Source organism: Pinus tabuliformis, chromosome X (assembly GCF_031772625.1).
Source record: "Pinus tabuliformis cultivar Carrire ecotype Pingquan chromosome X, CPIR1, whole genome shotgun sequence".
Lineage (NCBI taxonomy): Eukaryota > Viridiplantae > Streptophyta > Pinopsida > Pinales > Pinaceae > Pinus > Pinus tabuliformis.
Window position 1 is genome coordinate 1435822899 of NC_142308.1, and position 16146 is coordinate 1435839044.

Consider the following 16146-nt stretch of genomic DNA (forward strand, 5'->3'; position numbering starts at 1 on the left):
TTTCAGAGGGCTGTTGATCTGAAATATCCTCCATGATGACTTTTGTGGGATGGGGGTTTGTTTTATCAGCGAATTTTGGAAGAACAGTATTATCCTTGGTCTCTTTTGGGTGCTTACTATCCTTCGGTTTAAAAGGTTCATATACATCTATGGTTCTAATCCTTAATTTGTACTGTTTATGTACCTCATACACCGCTGCATCATAGCCTTCCCTAAAGTCAAAAGACTCTCCTAATTTAGTTTGAAATTGATTACAATTATAGGCCTCTTGATCTTCTCATGTTAGAAAGACCTGATGGTAAATGTCTAGACCCATTAGGTTGATGTGAGGATCCTCGGTAGGTTCACTAGATGTTGAGGCCTCAGCGAAATTTTCTTGAAAAGGGGGTCTAATGTGCTGGTCGGGATCAGCCCTTCCAACATTTGGATTCTGATTTTTTCTAAAATTTGGGTTTCTAGTAGTACTGGGTTGACCTTCCCATGATGATTTTCTTTCTATTGTTTCTACCCTGTCCCCAAGTATGTCCATGCCTTTGATGATTGCATCTAGATTTTGCTCAAATGCTGAGGGTTCTTCCTTAAAAGTGGTTCTTCTTTCAGCTCTTGCCCGATTTCGTTTGGAAATAAGATTTGCCTCTACACTTACAGCTATATTTTGCATGTCTGCCAGAGTTGCAGCGGCTCTTTCCCTTAGCTGATATGCCATATCAGCATCAAACCCATCCGGGAATTTGATTAAGGCTAAATCAGGTGGAGGCCTGATATTTTGAGGAATGGCATCATAAACATTGTTAAATCTGGCACAATAATCTAGGACAGTCTCTTGTGGGCCTCTCCTTATAGTGTCATACTCAGATAAAATGTGTAGAGGGTCCTTTTTCTTTTCCCATCTGTTCAGGAAGGATTGATAAAGAGCAGCTGAATTGGGTATGGAATTTGTAGCAAGTGCTCTGAACCGAGTTCTTACTTCACCTGTTAAACTTTGGACAAAAAATTTCATTCTCACATCATCATCGTCTATTTCATAGTTTTCAAAGTAATCTTGCATTTTCTTGGTATGCTGTAAGGAAGTATATGTACTAGTTCCATCAAAATAAGTGATCTTACTTTAGTAGTCCTGAGGCATAGCCCCAGGATTCCCAAGTAGCTGAAGGGGGGCATAACGATTTGCTATATTTACAGGGATCAATGGGACAATAGGTAGAAGGGGAACAACTGGAACAACAGGGACAACAATAGCAGTTTGTGTATTGGATGGAGGTGTGAATAGTATGTTTTGGGAAGTGGATGAGGAAGAGGGGAAAGACTGGGTTATGAGAGGATGAACTGATGGTTTAGCAGGGGTTGGGATATAACTTTGTTGAACTGCCTCAGGGATGGAATCAACAAATTCTTTTGGTTCCTTTTGGTTCCTAAGAACCTTGGGAATAAAATTGGGATTATCAAAAATAGGTGGAGGATTTGGGTCAGGATTTGACCTGGTATGCCCGGTTCTCTTTTTAGGAGCCGGCTTCCAAATTTGTTTTTGGTATTTTTGAGAATATTTTCAGAAATATTAAGGAACTGCTCAAATTCTGGAACAGCTATCTAAAGCCGACAACTGTTGAAAAATTCGTTCTGTCCCCAGTGGAGTCGCCAATAATGTTATCACTCAGGTTGTTCCCTTTGACTCCTAAGGGAATACGGCCGAGGTAACCACTAACCAGTCTTTGGATCACAGGTTCTAGCCCACCTGCAATTAGAGAGGGCTCTCTCTTTCTGATTTAGCTTTGTTTTGGGAATTTTAGGCTAGTTATCATGCATTGAATTTTGTTTAAAGTTTGGTTGAATGATATCTTCTAACAGCTGCAATGCAATGTTCAGAGGGATTTAGTCCATTGGGCATTGGAGCCGGTGATGATGTGTTGCTTGAGGTGTTTGGTGAGAATGATGATACTACAGACCCAGATGGGCATTCATGAAACAACCTTCAAATTTGGGGAGTATGGATTGCAATCAGTCAGTGAGAGGTAATTAAGGTTCTTTCACTATGCTTGTGAGATGGCGAAATGAAATATTGCTCAGGAGCAACTCAGAATTCCTGAACGGTATTTACTATGAAATATTTAGTGTAAATGTGAGCAATTAAGAATTTCACATTCATAACTAATTCCGAAGAAGAGATAATTAATAGCAGAGATTGAGCTTAGGGTGTTTAATAAACAAATCCTGAACTATTCCTTTTCTCTGATGCTAAGACCATTAAACATATAGCATATGCGGGTTTTGTAAGTGAAGAGAATATAAAGACATGGTTTAGAAAACTTATTGTATCATGAAATAACGCAGGAATCCTACAGAAGCAAGCAATCTCATCACAACACATCAAACAACGCAGAATTTCATGAAATTCATTAGCTTCTTGTATTCAAAGTCTGTAATTACAGCGTAGCTCTTCAGAAGAAAAATCAACAACCCCAAATAAGTTATTCGTGGGGGTATATATACAAAAGTGTTTCACAAAATATCTGAAAGATGAGTCATTCTCATAACTTTCTCACCAACTTTTCAAAAATAGTAGATACAAAAAGTTATTGCTATTAAAAGATTAATAAACAGTTCTTTATCTTTGTCAGAGTTCTTTGACTTTGCAACCAACTGGGTTGGCTGACTGATTTGCATTCATTCCGGGAGTCTTTGCTTCCTTGTTACTTTGCCACGACGCTGCTGTTGTGGTCGCATCATTTGTAGTCATCCATTGGTGCCTAGTCATCATCTTGGTCATTCAGTTGCTCTTCCAAATTTGATTTCTTAGAGAAATGTTTCTATCATGCCTCTCCACCAATATTCAGTAAGCAATTGGTGTCTTTGTATTTTAATCAGAGTCTCATCAGCTTCAGTATATTTGTAGTAATTTGGAGGTGCTTCAAAAAGGTGTTTGATCTCATGCTCAATAAAAAACAAATTCTCCAACTTCTCATAGAGAGTCTGCCCAGATGGGGGCCCTACTTCCTTTGGACTACTTGCAGATGCTGTTATTTGATTTTTTTCATAATTTTTGACCCATTTGGCATAATTTTCATGTGATAACAACCTTCCTGCACTAGTTACCAAGGTAGGAAGATGTTTGTTATGCAATGCAGTGATTTTTGCAATGAATTCATTTACCTCTGTCTACATTTCTTGACATCTTCTGTCCTATGTTTGCAGATAGTTCCTCAAGGTAATCACCCTCTTTATTAGTATTATGGTATCAGTCCTGTCTCTGATACCCATTCCTGCTAGCTGAAGGCCAATGTGATTGTTAAGCACTTGAATCATTCTGTTGGCTATTTCAGGCATACTTCCCAGGGATGCCCGGGCTCTTTGACCTTCTGCTTTTGCCCTGCTTAGGAGATCCATTTGCTCATGGAGAGTTTCAATGGACCGCCATTGGTCTGTAATGGATTGACCAATGTTGGCCCATAGAATCTTGTTGATTTCACTTATAGTTTTGTCCAGAGTAAGCTCTTTTTCTAACTCCTTTATCCTTTTTTCAAGAGCCCTTACCTCTCTTGTTCTTTCAGCTATATTCTGCTTTGATTTGTCATATTTTTCTTCAAGCGTAGCCAATTTCTCTTTAGCCACCTTTAGTTCTGCCATCTGTGCTTCAAGAGCCTCTAGTTCTTTAATCATATTTTTCATGTCAAGGTTGGCTACCTGTTCTGATGTTGTTGGTGGTGTTGTCGCTTCTGGAGCTGGTGCTGAGCCTGAAGGGCCTGCCTCTGATGTTTGTCTAGTGGGGCAACTTGCTAAAATAGTTACAAGAGGCACATCCTCAATGGTTGTAGATGTCTGTGCTGGATGAGTTGGTAATTCTCCTTGTTTTGCCTTTAATGCCACCTCCAAGGCACCCTCTATTTCCACCAATCTCTTATGCAAGGTCAAGAGTACAGAAACCACATCTTGATCTTTCTTTTGTTCTGCAACCCCTTCAGTCTGAGGGTGATGGGTAGGTGGTATTTTGATCTGCTTTCTCAAAGCTGCTATATCCTCATATTTTTTCTTCATCAATGTCTGCACACCCTTAGGATCATTTGGGTCATGTCCTAGCTCTATAATAATTTCTTCCAAGGACTTGATTCTGTTGTCCTTGGCTTGAGATGAAGCCTTCTCTAATTCTAACTGGGCAGTAGTGTTATGTAGAGAATTCTTCAAGCGGTGTGCTAATAGAGTTTTATCAGCCAATGTAGAATAAAGCATCTCCCCTGTTTTCTTGTGTAGCTCGATCTGATCCATGGGGTGGATGTCTTTGTCAAATACCTCCAGGTTAGTTCTGATGTAGTCTGAAGCTGATTGAGGTTGCTGCACAGTATGCCTAAAATGACTAAGAGTCATCTTTCCTTCTTGAATATCATATGTTGACATGAGCCTTTCTTGATTGGTTGGTGCCATTCTGAGTAGCTGGTTATAGAGCTGGTATCTAACCGGCTCATTTCTTGCTTTTATGTCTGTAAACTGCTTCTTGATGCTAGAATCTACTTTGGTCCGCTGCCTTGAAGAACTTACTTCTGTTCCTTGTTGCAGTTCTTGCTCTTGCTGTAAGGAGCTGGCTGATGTTTCGATGCTAGGAGGGAGCATAGTATCAGTTGGTCTTTCAGGCATTTCCTCCTTAGAGAAAGGGTTAAGTCTTTGCCTTTTCTCACCTTGCTGATCTGTCGAAGTGGTAGGAGGAGTCTCCTCTTGCCTATCTCTTTTCCTCATTCTTTCTTCATTTGCAGGTGTCTGTAAAACTGTAGTTTCAACTGTCACCTCCTGCCTTGGAGGGATCTGCTCTTGGGTTTGCTGCTCTATGGAGGCAGGCATTTTAGCCATTTCTTCTTGCTGCTCTACTTGCTGCTCCAAATTGGGAAGTGACTCCTCTTGTTGTACTTCTTTGCCTTTAGCTATATTTTCTACTTGACCAGTTGCTTTGGCAGGTTGCTGGGGAACAGTGGAGGATGAGGCACTTTCTCCAAGATGCCGAGGGGCTGGAGACCAAACCTATCCAAAATATTCCAAGTCAACTGCTTTTTCTAAATTTTTAATTGCTCTTTCTGCTAATTCTTCTTCAGAATAATCCTCCACTAATGTGCCTTCTTTCCACTCTAGTTGGTTAGCATATTTTTCAATTTGTGGAATGCTAAAGTGATCATAGGTAGCAAGCCTATACTTGATTCTTCTCAGGCTTATGAAATGATTAGGGTCATATGGTTCCCAATAGAAGCTTGTTTTCAGTTGGAGGCTTTTTAGGATCTTGTCTTCTTCTCCCCAAGCTTCTTCCCTCTTATTAAAGATGAATGGACCTAGTTGGTGTTTAATTTTCAGCTGTGCTTTCTTATTTCTGCTATGAAAATGGATCATGTCTGCATTTCCAAATTGCCGGAAGTATTATAATGCAAAAGGTCTCATGGGAACGTACTTTGGCAATCTGTAGGGGGCCAGCTCACAGCCATATACTCTAATTACTGTGTGGTCTTGGTAGAAGTACCAATCTCCAATGCTATAATTCTTTGAGAGCTGGAGGATCTTCTGCATTTCGTCGGTGAGTCTATGAAGAGGAGAACTCTGCAGTAGAGACAAGGCTGGATAGATGAACAGATCAATGAACTCACAATAGTTGTATTGAGAGCAAGAGATATGGTGACAGACGGGTGTCCAGAATACCACTGACCTCCTGTTTCCTTCTGCATCCAACTTTTTTAAGAAAATAGGGAAAATGTCAGGCTGATAGTATAATATCAAATGATATATATAGGATGTGTATTTGAATACCCTCACTCTCTCCAAATTCATGAATTGCTCATGAATTTTGTCAGCAATAAATGTGGCATAATCATACTGGACAACAGGGGGTTGTCCTGGAGTGAACATGGATAGCATTACCAAGGTTGTTTCATCCACAAAGTCACTGGTATTGAATCCTAAAATGCAAGATATCATATCCACTAGCAGTCTCCATGTTTCATTGAACCAGACATGTAGATAAGGAGGAGGTTGCCGGGGCTGATATTCTGGCCACATGACCAACTGGCCAATCCTTGTGACCTCTGAGCTGGGCAGCTTGGCACCTTGTTTTAGCAGAAAATTCATACAAAGGGGCACCCGAGGTTTAGTTGGCTCAAATCTTAGCAATTCATTTATGGATTGAGGAGTGATGTGAAATAAAATAGTCCCAGATGAACCCAAAACTGCTCTTTGAGAGGGTTCATTGTGTTCACAACACTGATGAATGAAGTCTGGGAACACACTGACTTGTGGAAGGTAATAAATGGACAAGTTGAACTTCCAGATACCTATGTCATCAGCACAACTTATGTGTTTCTTCTTCAGCTCACAAACAGTTTCTATATGATATTTGTTACTTATCTCAACTGTTTCTTTGATTTGATAATCCCAGTCAGCAAGGGCCAACCATTCCAGGTTCTTATGTGGGGCATTCACGGGTGCAATATTCAATGCCACAGGGGTTTCCATTGCTTAGTTCTCACTTGGAGTTGAATTTGTGCTTTGGGTTTAGCAAAACTAGCAGTGAACGGTAAATTATGGTCGATGGGACGACTTGCAGAGATGAGAATGAAGGTGAATTGGGCTAACAGGGAGCAACAACTTGTTGAGAGGGTGAAAGGAGCCAATGCTGGGAGTGAGTGCTGTTTTTTCAGTGGAATTCATCTGCTAATGGTTTTAAGTCGCAAATGCGCAGGAAGCTGTGAGAGTTCAGCGAAATTTGAACAATGGGACCTCCTTCAAATGAACTTGGGGCTAAGCCAGTAGATGGAGGAGTACTTGGGAATTTGAGCAGTTCTTATGCTTTTTTCTTTTCTTTTAATATAGTGAATTTGGAAGACCAGGGTATGCAGAGGAAATCGGTAAATACCTGGGGACTGTGAGGCCGACGGTGTTGAAGTTTTATGAACTTACAGCGCCAGCAGCTTAGGGCATGAGTTTTGGAGTTGGCAGACAACCGACGTAAAACAACATGCAAGGGTGCACAACAATTGTCCAATAGAAATATGAAAAAACAATGATTTTGGGTGAATATATAAAAAAAAAGGATTTGGCGCCTTTTTGTAAAGGATGTCAGCATGACGTCACTGGTTGAGCCTGGGTACGGCAGGGATGACATGGCGATGTATGACTGGGCTGACGTGGAGGGATGGCACGACGGCCATGTCGGATAGAGAGTGAAACGACAATTGGCATGTCTGCTGATGTGGGCGATGACGTAGGGGCGGGAAGCAAATGGTGGTAAGCGGTATTATCGGACCGCTTTTGGTACGGGCCTGGTAATGGTCAGAGGCCGCCCGATCCAATAACAAATGGGCACGCGTCCCTGGCACTACGTCACCCTCTGACAGTTTTCGGGCGCTAACGGACGGATAGCAGAGGGGCTCTGAAATGCCCGATGACCGTCGGATGGGAGGGCCCAGATCCGACGACGGACGGGAGGACAAGCCGCCAGCGCGATAACGGCGGGACCCAACCATTATAAAATTATTTCTTTTGATACAGCGCGGAGACACAAAACCTTGGATAAATGGTAAATGTGGGTTTACGGGAACTTTATACAAGTGATGCGGAAAAGAGGGAATTAATATTATGAAGGGTATAGCGGGTGAGGGTTATTAAATTAACCAGGTGTTAATTTAATTCCCGAACATAGCCTGGAGAACTATATACATGAAAGCCTTAGATTTTGTCATGCTTCCCGAACTTTAAAATATATGGCTATAATGCCCAAAGGGGGGGGTATGTACGTATTTTTGGGTTTTTGTATAAAATATGATAATAGTAGGGGGAGGGGAACACTTAGGGAGTTAAATAGTAGGGTTAGAAGTCCATATGAATTGGAGATGTGAAAGAGGAACAACGAGCTAAGTTTTGAGTAAACTTAGATTTAGAAGCAAGTGAGAGTAAGAAATGATTTTACACAAGAAATGTGACTTTCTTGTGTGATAGAAACCAACACCCTAGCCTAATATTTCACAAAAGGTAAAGTGATGCTAGGACTTGTTGAGCGAATTCCAAGGTCCATTAGAGGGATGTTAGAAAAATATTTCCTGGGAAAAACAGGGGAAGTTAGACATGCTTCCATATTTTGTTATCAAAATGCTGAATAAACAGTTTTGTTCTTGCTAATATAAATTTTCTTTGTCAAGCTAACTCATGAAGGAAATCAGACTTCGGCAACCCCTGTCTACCTACCCATCTTAGTACCTAGCATTTTTTGTTACTTCAGGGAGGGTGCACTTGAACTTGCAAACCCTCAATTGATATTTTCTTTTTCTTTTCAAATAATTTGCTATCTAAAACTACCCTTATCGCTTCCAAGGGCCCAGATTAAGCAGTTGGGCACCTTTTTTTGGACAGATTTTTCTTTCTCTAGTCTAGAACAGGCAATTTAAAGCATGGCATGGCCCAGCTTGAACTGTTGGGCCATCCATCAAGATAGCAGTGGCATTTTAGTTGGCAACTTTCATTGTCCTTCTTCGGGGTTCATTTCAATTATTTTTTCTGACCAATTCATTTTCTTGCCTTTTGACTATTCTTTTAAGGCATACCCTCTTTACATTTTTTAACTGTCTGTCTCGTTCACAAAAATAGAACCTTTGTGTCATCAAAGATGAACATTTTTGGCACTTCCACTGTCAATCATGAAAAATGAAACCCTATTGGTATAGGAGGGTAACACTTGTATCCTTTAATCATAAAGGATATGACCCTCAGTTACCAGCTCAACTAGCTTTCCTTATTCAAGTGAAAGCCCTCAACAAAACTGTTCATCAAACAATTGTTGATGAGGGGGCATCTACATGTATTATGTCGATGAGTTGCTGGAAAAATTTAGGCTCACCACCCTTGTCACGATCATCAACAATGTTAAAAGCATTAGATGGACGATCATACACTCCATACTGGATTTTAAGTAACTTGCAAGTTGAACTAGGTGGCAAAACAGTAGAAATTGGTGTTGAAGTAATTGACGGAAACCTTGATTACAACATCCTACTGGGAAGGCCCTGGATATATGCCATGGCTACAGTTGTGTCGAACTACTTCAAGAAGATTGCATTTCCCTTTCAAGGAGGAATTACAATTGTCGACCAACAAACATTTCTCCCCAAAAGTTCACAAGTTACGGGAAGCATTCCAATGATCCATGGAAGCAATCATTCGCTTCAAAATATCGGAGTAGGTCTCCTAAAAGACCCTGCCTTAATGGGTACTTTTTCCCTACCACCTCCGAGGAATCTGGAAGAAGTGGCCACAGTGGAAACCCACAATATGAAATCTTCTATATCTAATGGATTCATAATATTCCTAAACATTTTGTCAGCATGGATCATCGCCATTTTAGAAATATTGTAGCAATCAATTTTCTTGGCCTAGGGGGCAAACCCACATGAATGCTCATCGAGTGTTTGGATAAATAGGTCTAAGGAATATGGTACCTCTTCAGATCCTTGGTCGCATGTACATTCTACAAACAAAGGAATCGATCAGTCAATGATGTTAGGAGAGGCACCATGGGAAGATCACCACCATCGTTCCCATCTCCCAGATTACAACGAAGATTATTCCAACAACCTTAATCATCCTTCAGTTTTTGATTCTCTATCAAATACTGTAAATACGGTGGATCATGAGGATAGTTCTTTTACTGTGTCAACGTCATTAAAAAAGGAAACGACTCCCTTTCCAAATCGAGTCTTTGATTACGATCTCGTAAAATCAAAGTCGAGTCATTCGAAGATCTTGAAGGTAAACCTTCATTCCAACCACTGAGTTGAATGCAATGAAGCTTGGGGGTCATGCACCTCGATTTGCGTTATTATGCTGGGGGCATGCAAACTTATCACGAGCAGTGTTACTGCAGGGTTCAAGCTTGTTAAAAAAAAAATAAACCTGCCTTGAGCAGTTTTGACGCGGACTTCATGCTCGTTAAAAAATAAGCATAAGAAATAAGCAAATGTTTCCCCCAGTGTTTAAGCTCAATAAAAAATGAACTAATTTCCAGTAAATAACCATCGTGAATGTAGTACTTCAGCCTTCAAAGCCTTGGTCGTGTTCCCGTCATCACCTCCACTCTGTATTGGCCGATCATTCACCTCCATTTGATTGTTTACCCCTTTTGAGGAATAGTTGCGAAGAATGATCTTGCTAGCCATCCTTGTAACACTGTCGTGATTGGAAAATTCCAAAACTTACCTGGAATCAGCTGCTACCCAATTTTATCACTCGTTCCTCAAAGAGAAGTCTCCTTTAAGCTCTTTTCAACTGACTCGTAAAACATGAAAATATAGCTGAGCCATTGGCCTCTCCAGCTTGCTAAAGGGACCGTAAGTGCTATCCCTCCTTCAGACTTTAATCTTTTTGGACCTGAGGGATTATTACACAAAAAGGTCGATCGCTTGTTTTGTTCGGCTCGTTAAAATTATCGAAAATTCATCCCTTCTGTATTGTTTTATACTTTTTCAGACTTAAGGGATTAGATGAAGAAAAAGGATTTTTGGAGTTTCCTTTACGTCCCTTTTCAGACTCTCTAAAATTGAAAAGGACCGAGTTATCTTTGTCGTTAAACTCGTTAAAACCTAATAGCGACAAACTTGTCCATAGCAGACAAGAACAAGTTTCACTATCGCTAGTCTCGTTAAAACATAGCAATGGGTTTGCCCGAAGGGCAAATTATAGAACAAGCATATGTTATCGTCCTAAAGCTTGACAAAAATAAAGAGCTACTGGTCAGCAATTACTAGGGAAAAATTGGGAAGAAAACTTGAAGAAACTTTGTTGGTAGCAAGTCGCTCTTGAACATGACACTTTCACTCCGCATCCAAGTCGGGTTGGGTTGTTTCATTCACCGGTCACATCACCATGGTCCCATCACACCATCCACATTTGGGGTTAATGCTACCAATCCATCACGTCATTGTCGCAGATATGTTCAAGAGAAGTCATTCAGAGAATTCACCTGTGTCTCACCTGCTACAATACATTTACACTCCATTCTTTCATGACCGCCACCTTAAACCTTATGTCATCAGATCGTTTTCACCTGCATTAAAATGATTTGCTCCGTTCCATGTCACTGATGTGGGATTCAGTAAGGACCTCCTGTGATAGATCACTTCTTTTTGACATCAGCTCATTATCCAAGAAGTCAGTCTAGGAACACCCTATTCAGTACGTTGAAGCTTGCATGCCTCAATGGCAAGTTTCTCACTTCCGGCGACAGGTTTACATCAATGGCCTTCTACCGAAAGATTTTGCGTGGTGTTCGACGCCAAGTCCTTTATTCACACCACGTGAATTGTACTGCAGTACCTTGAGGGTCATTATCATTATCGATGATTCCTCTCGCGCCTGTTAACAGCTTACGTCATTGGATGGTAATCAGGCGATGTCTTTCCATGTTCGACTCCAGAACATCTCTCACATCGATAGACTTGTACTTCGAGTGAAGATCGAGCGAGATTGAAGACCCCAGATCTACTTTCATCCATCTGGGCTGCGATATATATATTCAGGGAAATAAAGACATCAAATGTACATCATTGCTGCACAGATAATCATCCAATCAAAGGGATGATGGCTCTACCAGAATCATCAGTCTACACTCAGACGATTGTCTGTCCTATGTACATGAAAATGACTTTATAAAGCTGAGCATGGGAATTCCCGCCTCAGCTATATCATGAAAATATTATGAAGATAATGTATTGTATTGTATCTTATTACAGGTCTCCTCCCAGCTTGAAAGAACTTCGGATCCTCATAACAAAGCATTTCACCCGACATCAAAAGATTAACGGCCTCATGCTTTAGGGGGCAACTGTTATAGACATTTTTGGGCACTACAACCCCAAGCATGAAATTTCCATAAGCCAAGGGCTCCTAAGTCCCTAAAAGTGTCGTTCTAACCCCTAAAGGAACAAGGTCAACTGATTACAGCTTCTCCCAGAAGTTCTCCATGAAAAATTGCTCAAAACTGGTCAAAACAGGATCATTTCAGCTGCTCCATAGGCAAAGTGCGTTGCATCTCACCTAAGTACACTATGTGGATGTGTTTCATTTCAAAAAGCCCTTCTATGGGGTGCGATGGGCGAGAAGTGACAAATGGCAGTGTCAATCTGCGAGGTGGAGAGGCATGGAATCTTCCAGAAACTTCTCCTATGATACTTGCCTCTCTGAATTCGACCAAAGATGAGTAAGAGATCATCAATCTCCAAGTGGAAGCAAGAACTATTAAAGAGAAGACACTAGTCAAAAACCCAGAGCTGACTCACACCTCTACAAATATCTGTATATAGATCTCTCATCCCAGAGATCCTGGAGGTTACAGGCTGGAATTTTGCATCTTGTAAGGAATTGCTGTTGGTTTCTTGAGACAACATTGTAGTGTTGGGTGATCTAAGATTTGTATGAGGTGAAGAAGGGCTTACTTGATCAGAGGATTATTCTGGGTCAGAACAACTAGTTGTAAATCCCTTGGCTCTTTCTTGATTATCAATAAAAGCTATTCAAGTTTTCCTCCATACTCTTGTGTCAATTATGTTTTATGCATTTGTATGGCCAATTTACATCTGATCCTAGATTGTTTATGATTATAGATCCATGTTCTTGTATAGTGTTATGCTACTCTAATTCTACAAGTACACTGCGAAGCTGGGCGTACAAGGAAGCAAGTAGCAAAGGACTATAAGAAGAGAGAGGAATCAAACTAGGAGCCAAGCGCAAGACAGAGGTTGGTCTCCTATATTCTTCTCTCATCTATCTTTCATAAAGGAAAAATGAAAGTAGCTTTACTTTGTTTGTTTCTAAGGTAGCTACCACACATTAGTGGGATAAGCAGTTCTGTATAGACACTTTTCCCTGTAACACCCTGGCAAATCTGTTGCAGTCAGCAGTGAAGGTGATTATTGCAATATTCAGTGATTAAGGATATCATGGTGATTATTTTTTTGGATGCCCAGTTACCAGTATCTGTTGTTGACCAGAAGATCTGATCAGGAGAGTCAATCAAGGAGGCATCTGCTTGATTGGTTACATTGGAAGACACACTACACATGATTGTACATATTCCATTAGCAGGTTTTAGGATATTCCGACACATAGGAAATAGTTAAGTATAACTTTGTCTAGTGTAGAGTTAGGTAAAGTGTGCTTCTTTACTATGTACATTTTGTAACTTACAATCTGACGGTCACGATTTGTAGTGATCCGACGGTTCATTCTCTCCTCGGTATTACCGACACTTGATCTGTGGCTTAACACCAAATTGGTCCATGATCTCTATTTAAAGAGCATGGACGATCATTTGTAGGGTAACCGTCCATGAGAGAAGCTTATGTAAATTTTTATTCTTTTATTAATAAATTTCCTAAAGTGGCCGCGTTGGCTCAAGCCATGGACTGTTTCCCTCTTTGAGGGTTTTAACCACGTCAAAATACTGGTGTATTGATCTGTGATCTGTGTGTGAGCGGTGTCCTTTGGTGTTCTATCTGAGGAACTTACCCTGTAAATTCCTACATGGTATCAGAGCTATTTGAGGGCCGCATCCGTTGGTGATCCAAATCTGAAGCCGGTAGAACTGCATTCGGCTTTCGTTTCCTAGATCTACTATTTTTGACTACTTTCGAGCTGATAGGACTGCTCTATTGTCTTGGGAGCATCTGTTCCAGTGAGGAACCCCTTTCGTTTCATGCGAAAAGGTTTCCGGTAGCCCTAGCTACGTGATTTATAAGATCTAGAGGTATACAGTGTTTATTTGCAGTTTACATTTATTTTCTCTCTGTTTATTTCAGTTTCGGTTTATTTAGCCTTTTTTATTATCAGATCTATACGTTTCATTTCTACGTATGCTCTTTGCCCCGCGCCTCTGTGCGATCTGGGCAAATCAGAAACAGAAATGAAGGATTTTTCTCATGTGTATGCTCTTTTACGCTGCGTCTTAGTGTGATCTCAGACAATCAGAAACATTGAGGAAAATATTTAGTTTCCGCCTAAAGCTAACTTCGAGCCACAAGGTTCATTTTTTTTTTGTATGTCCATGTTGGGTTTTGTGTTTTTTTTTGTAGGGAAAAAGAGCTTTCTCAAAGCACGCACGCAACCCAAAGCTTCAACCCCCCCCCCCCCCCCCTCTCTCTCAAACTTTTTGTTTAGCTCACTTGGTCCAAAGCTAATTTATGATAGTAGAGGTCTTGGGTTCCAGTCTCCTTTTTGTGAGGGCAGATTTTTCATTTCCGCACATTCCCGCACTTCGTCGGCATATTCATCATATTTTCTTCAAAAAGCCATAACTTCTTCATCCGGAAGATGTTTTCAGAGCTGTTTTTTTTGAACCAGCGTAATTTTTCGAGATCTTTCCATTGGAACACTTAGTTTCAGCATCTACAGCTTTAGTTTCTATTAAAATGGAAAGTCCATACCAAGTTATTCTTGACAACACCAACTACTTTCAATGGTGGTCCTACATTGTGGATTTACTTAGAAGTAAATGTCTCTACAGAATAGCCTCAAGCCAAGAAACCAAACCAAAAGATGAAGATAAGGCAGCTAAATGGGAAAATAGGCAAAATCAAGCACGTGGGTTAATAGGGATGTCTATCTCTCCAGATCTTAGATTCCATATTGTAGAACTTGATACTCCTGAAGAAGCGATGAAACAGATCACTAAAGTTTTTGGAATTAAAAATGAACTTAAAGCCCATCAACTCAAAAATGAGCTGCTTACATTAGACCCCAATAATTTTTCTTGCATTGAAGATTTTTTGTCTAAGTTCAAGACCCTTAGACTTCTCTTGGAAGGTGTTAAGGTTAAGAAATAAGATAGTAGCCTTATCTATTCCATTCTTACTAAGTTGGGACCAGCCTATTCTGTGTTTTTTTCCACCTTCCATTCTACAAGAGAAGCCTTCATTTCTCAAGGACAAGCCTACAAGTCCACTTCCTTTGATTCCTTTTGTGATTCTTTAATAAGAGAACAAGAAAAAATCTTACACCTTGGTCTTCTTAATCTTGGAAACTCTTCTAAGAAAGCGTTAGCCACCCAGCAGCAACCAAATTCAAAGAATCCTAAGAAGTTGTATCCTAAAAGGAATGGTCCTAAACCAAACAAGGGTCCTAAGCAATTTCAGCCTCAAAATGAAAAATCATTTGAACAAAATGATAAGACAAATAAAAACAAAGGGAAGACTGATAGACATTACAACTTTTGTAATCGAGATGGCCACTTAGAATCCAAATGCTTTAAGAAGATGGAAGCCTTGGAAGTAGCAATGAAGAAGCATAACATCCATTTGGAGAAATCTTCAACTTCAACTTCATCTTCAGGAATGGCACTTTCTGCATGTGGTTTTCAAGCATCTCGGTCTAGTTGTGCACTAAATGTATCTTCTTCTTCTCATTCTCATGAGTGGCTCATTGATTCTGGAGCTTCTTATCACATGGCCAAAAACAAAGCCATGTTTTCGTCTTTAAATGATTGTAACACCAAAAATATATATGTTGGTGATGATAGATCTCTTAGTGTTGTAGGGACTAGAACTGTTCATATAGACAATTGTCAATATAATGATGTATTATGTGTTCCAACCTTATCCTGCAACCTTCTATCTGTATATCAGATAACTCATTCAGTTGAAGGTAAAATCGTTGAATTATCACCTCACGATGTTGTAATTAAGGACCTAAGAGATCCTAGATAGATTTTAGCTACTAGCATTGTTGATGATTCTACAAGGTTGTATAAGTTTCACAACTTTGGGTCATCAAATCTTCCCTCGGTATTTGTTGCTCATAATGATGAAGTGAGAAAACTTTGGCATGAGCGATTTGGTCACTTAAACTATTGCTCTCTTCAGACTCTATGTAAAGAAAATATGGTGATAGGTCTTCCAATGGTATCTTGCAGAGATGGTGTTTGTTCCAGATGTGTACTCAGAAAACATCATCGGGACAGTTTTGAAAAAAGTGCCTCTTGGCACGCCTCAGCCCCTTTACAGCTTGTGCATAGTGATTTATGTGGTCCACTTCCAGTTGTTTCATTCTCTGGCTACAAGTATTTCTTAACTTTCATTGATGATTTCTCCAGACACACTTGGGTATACTTCTTAAAACTCAAGAGTGAAATATTTAACATGTTCTTGG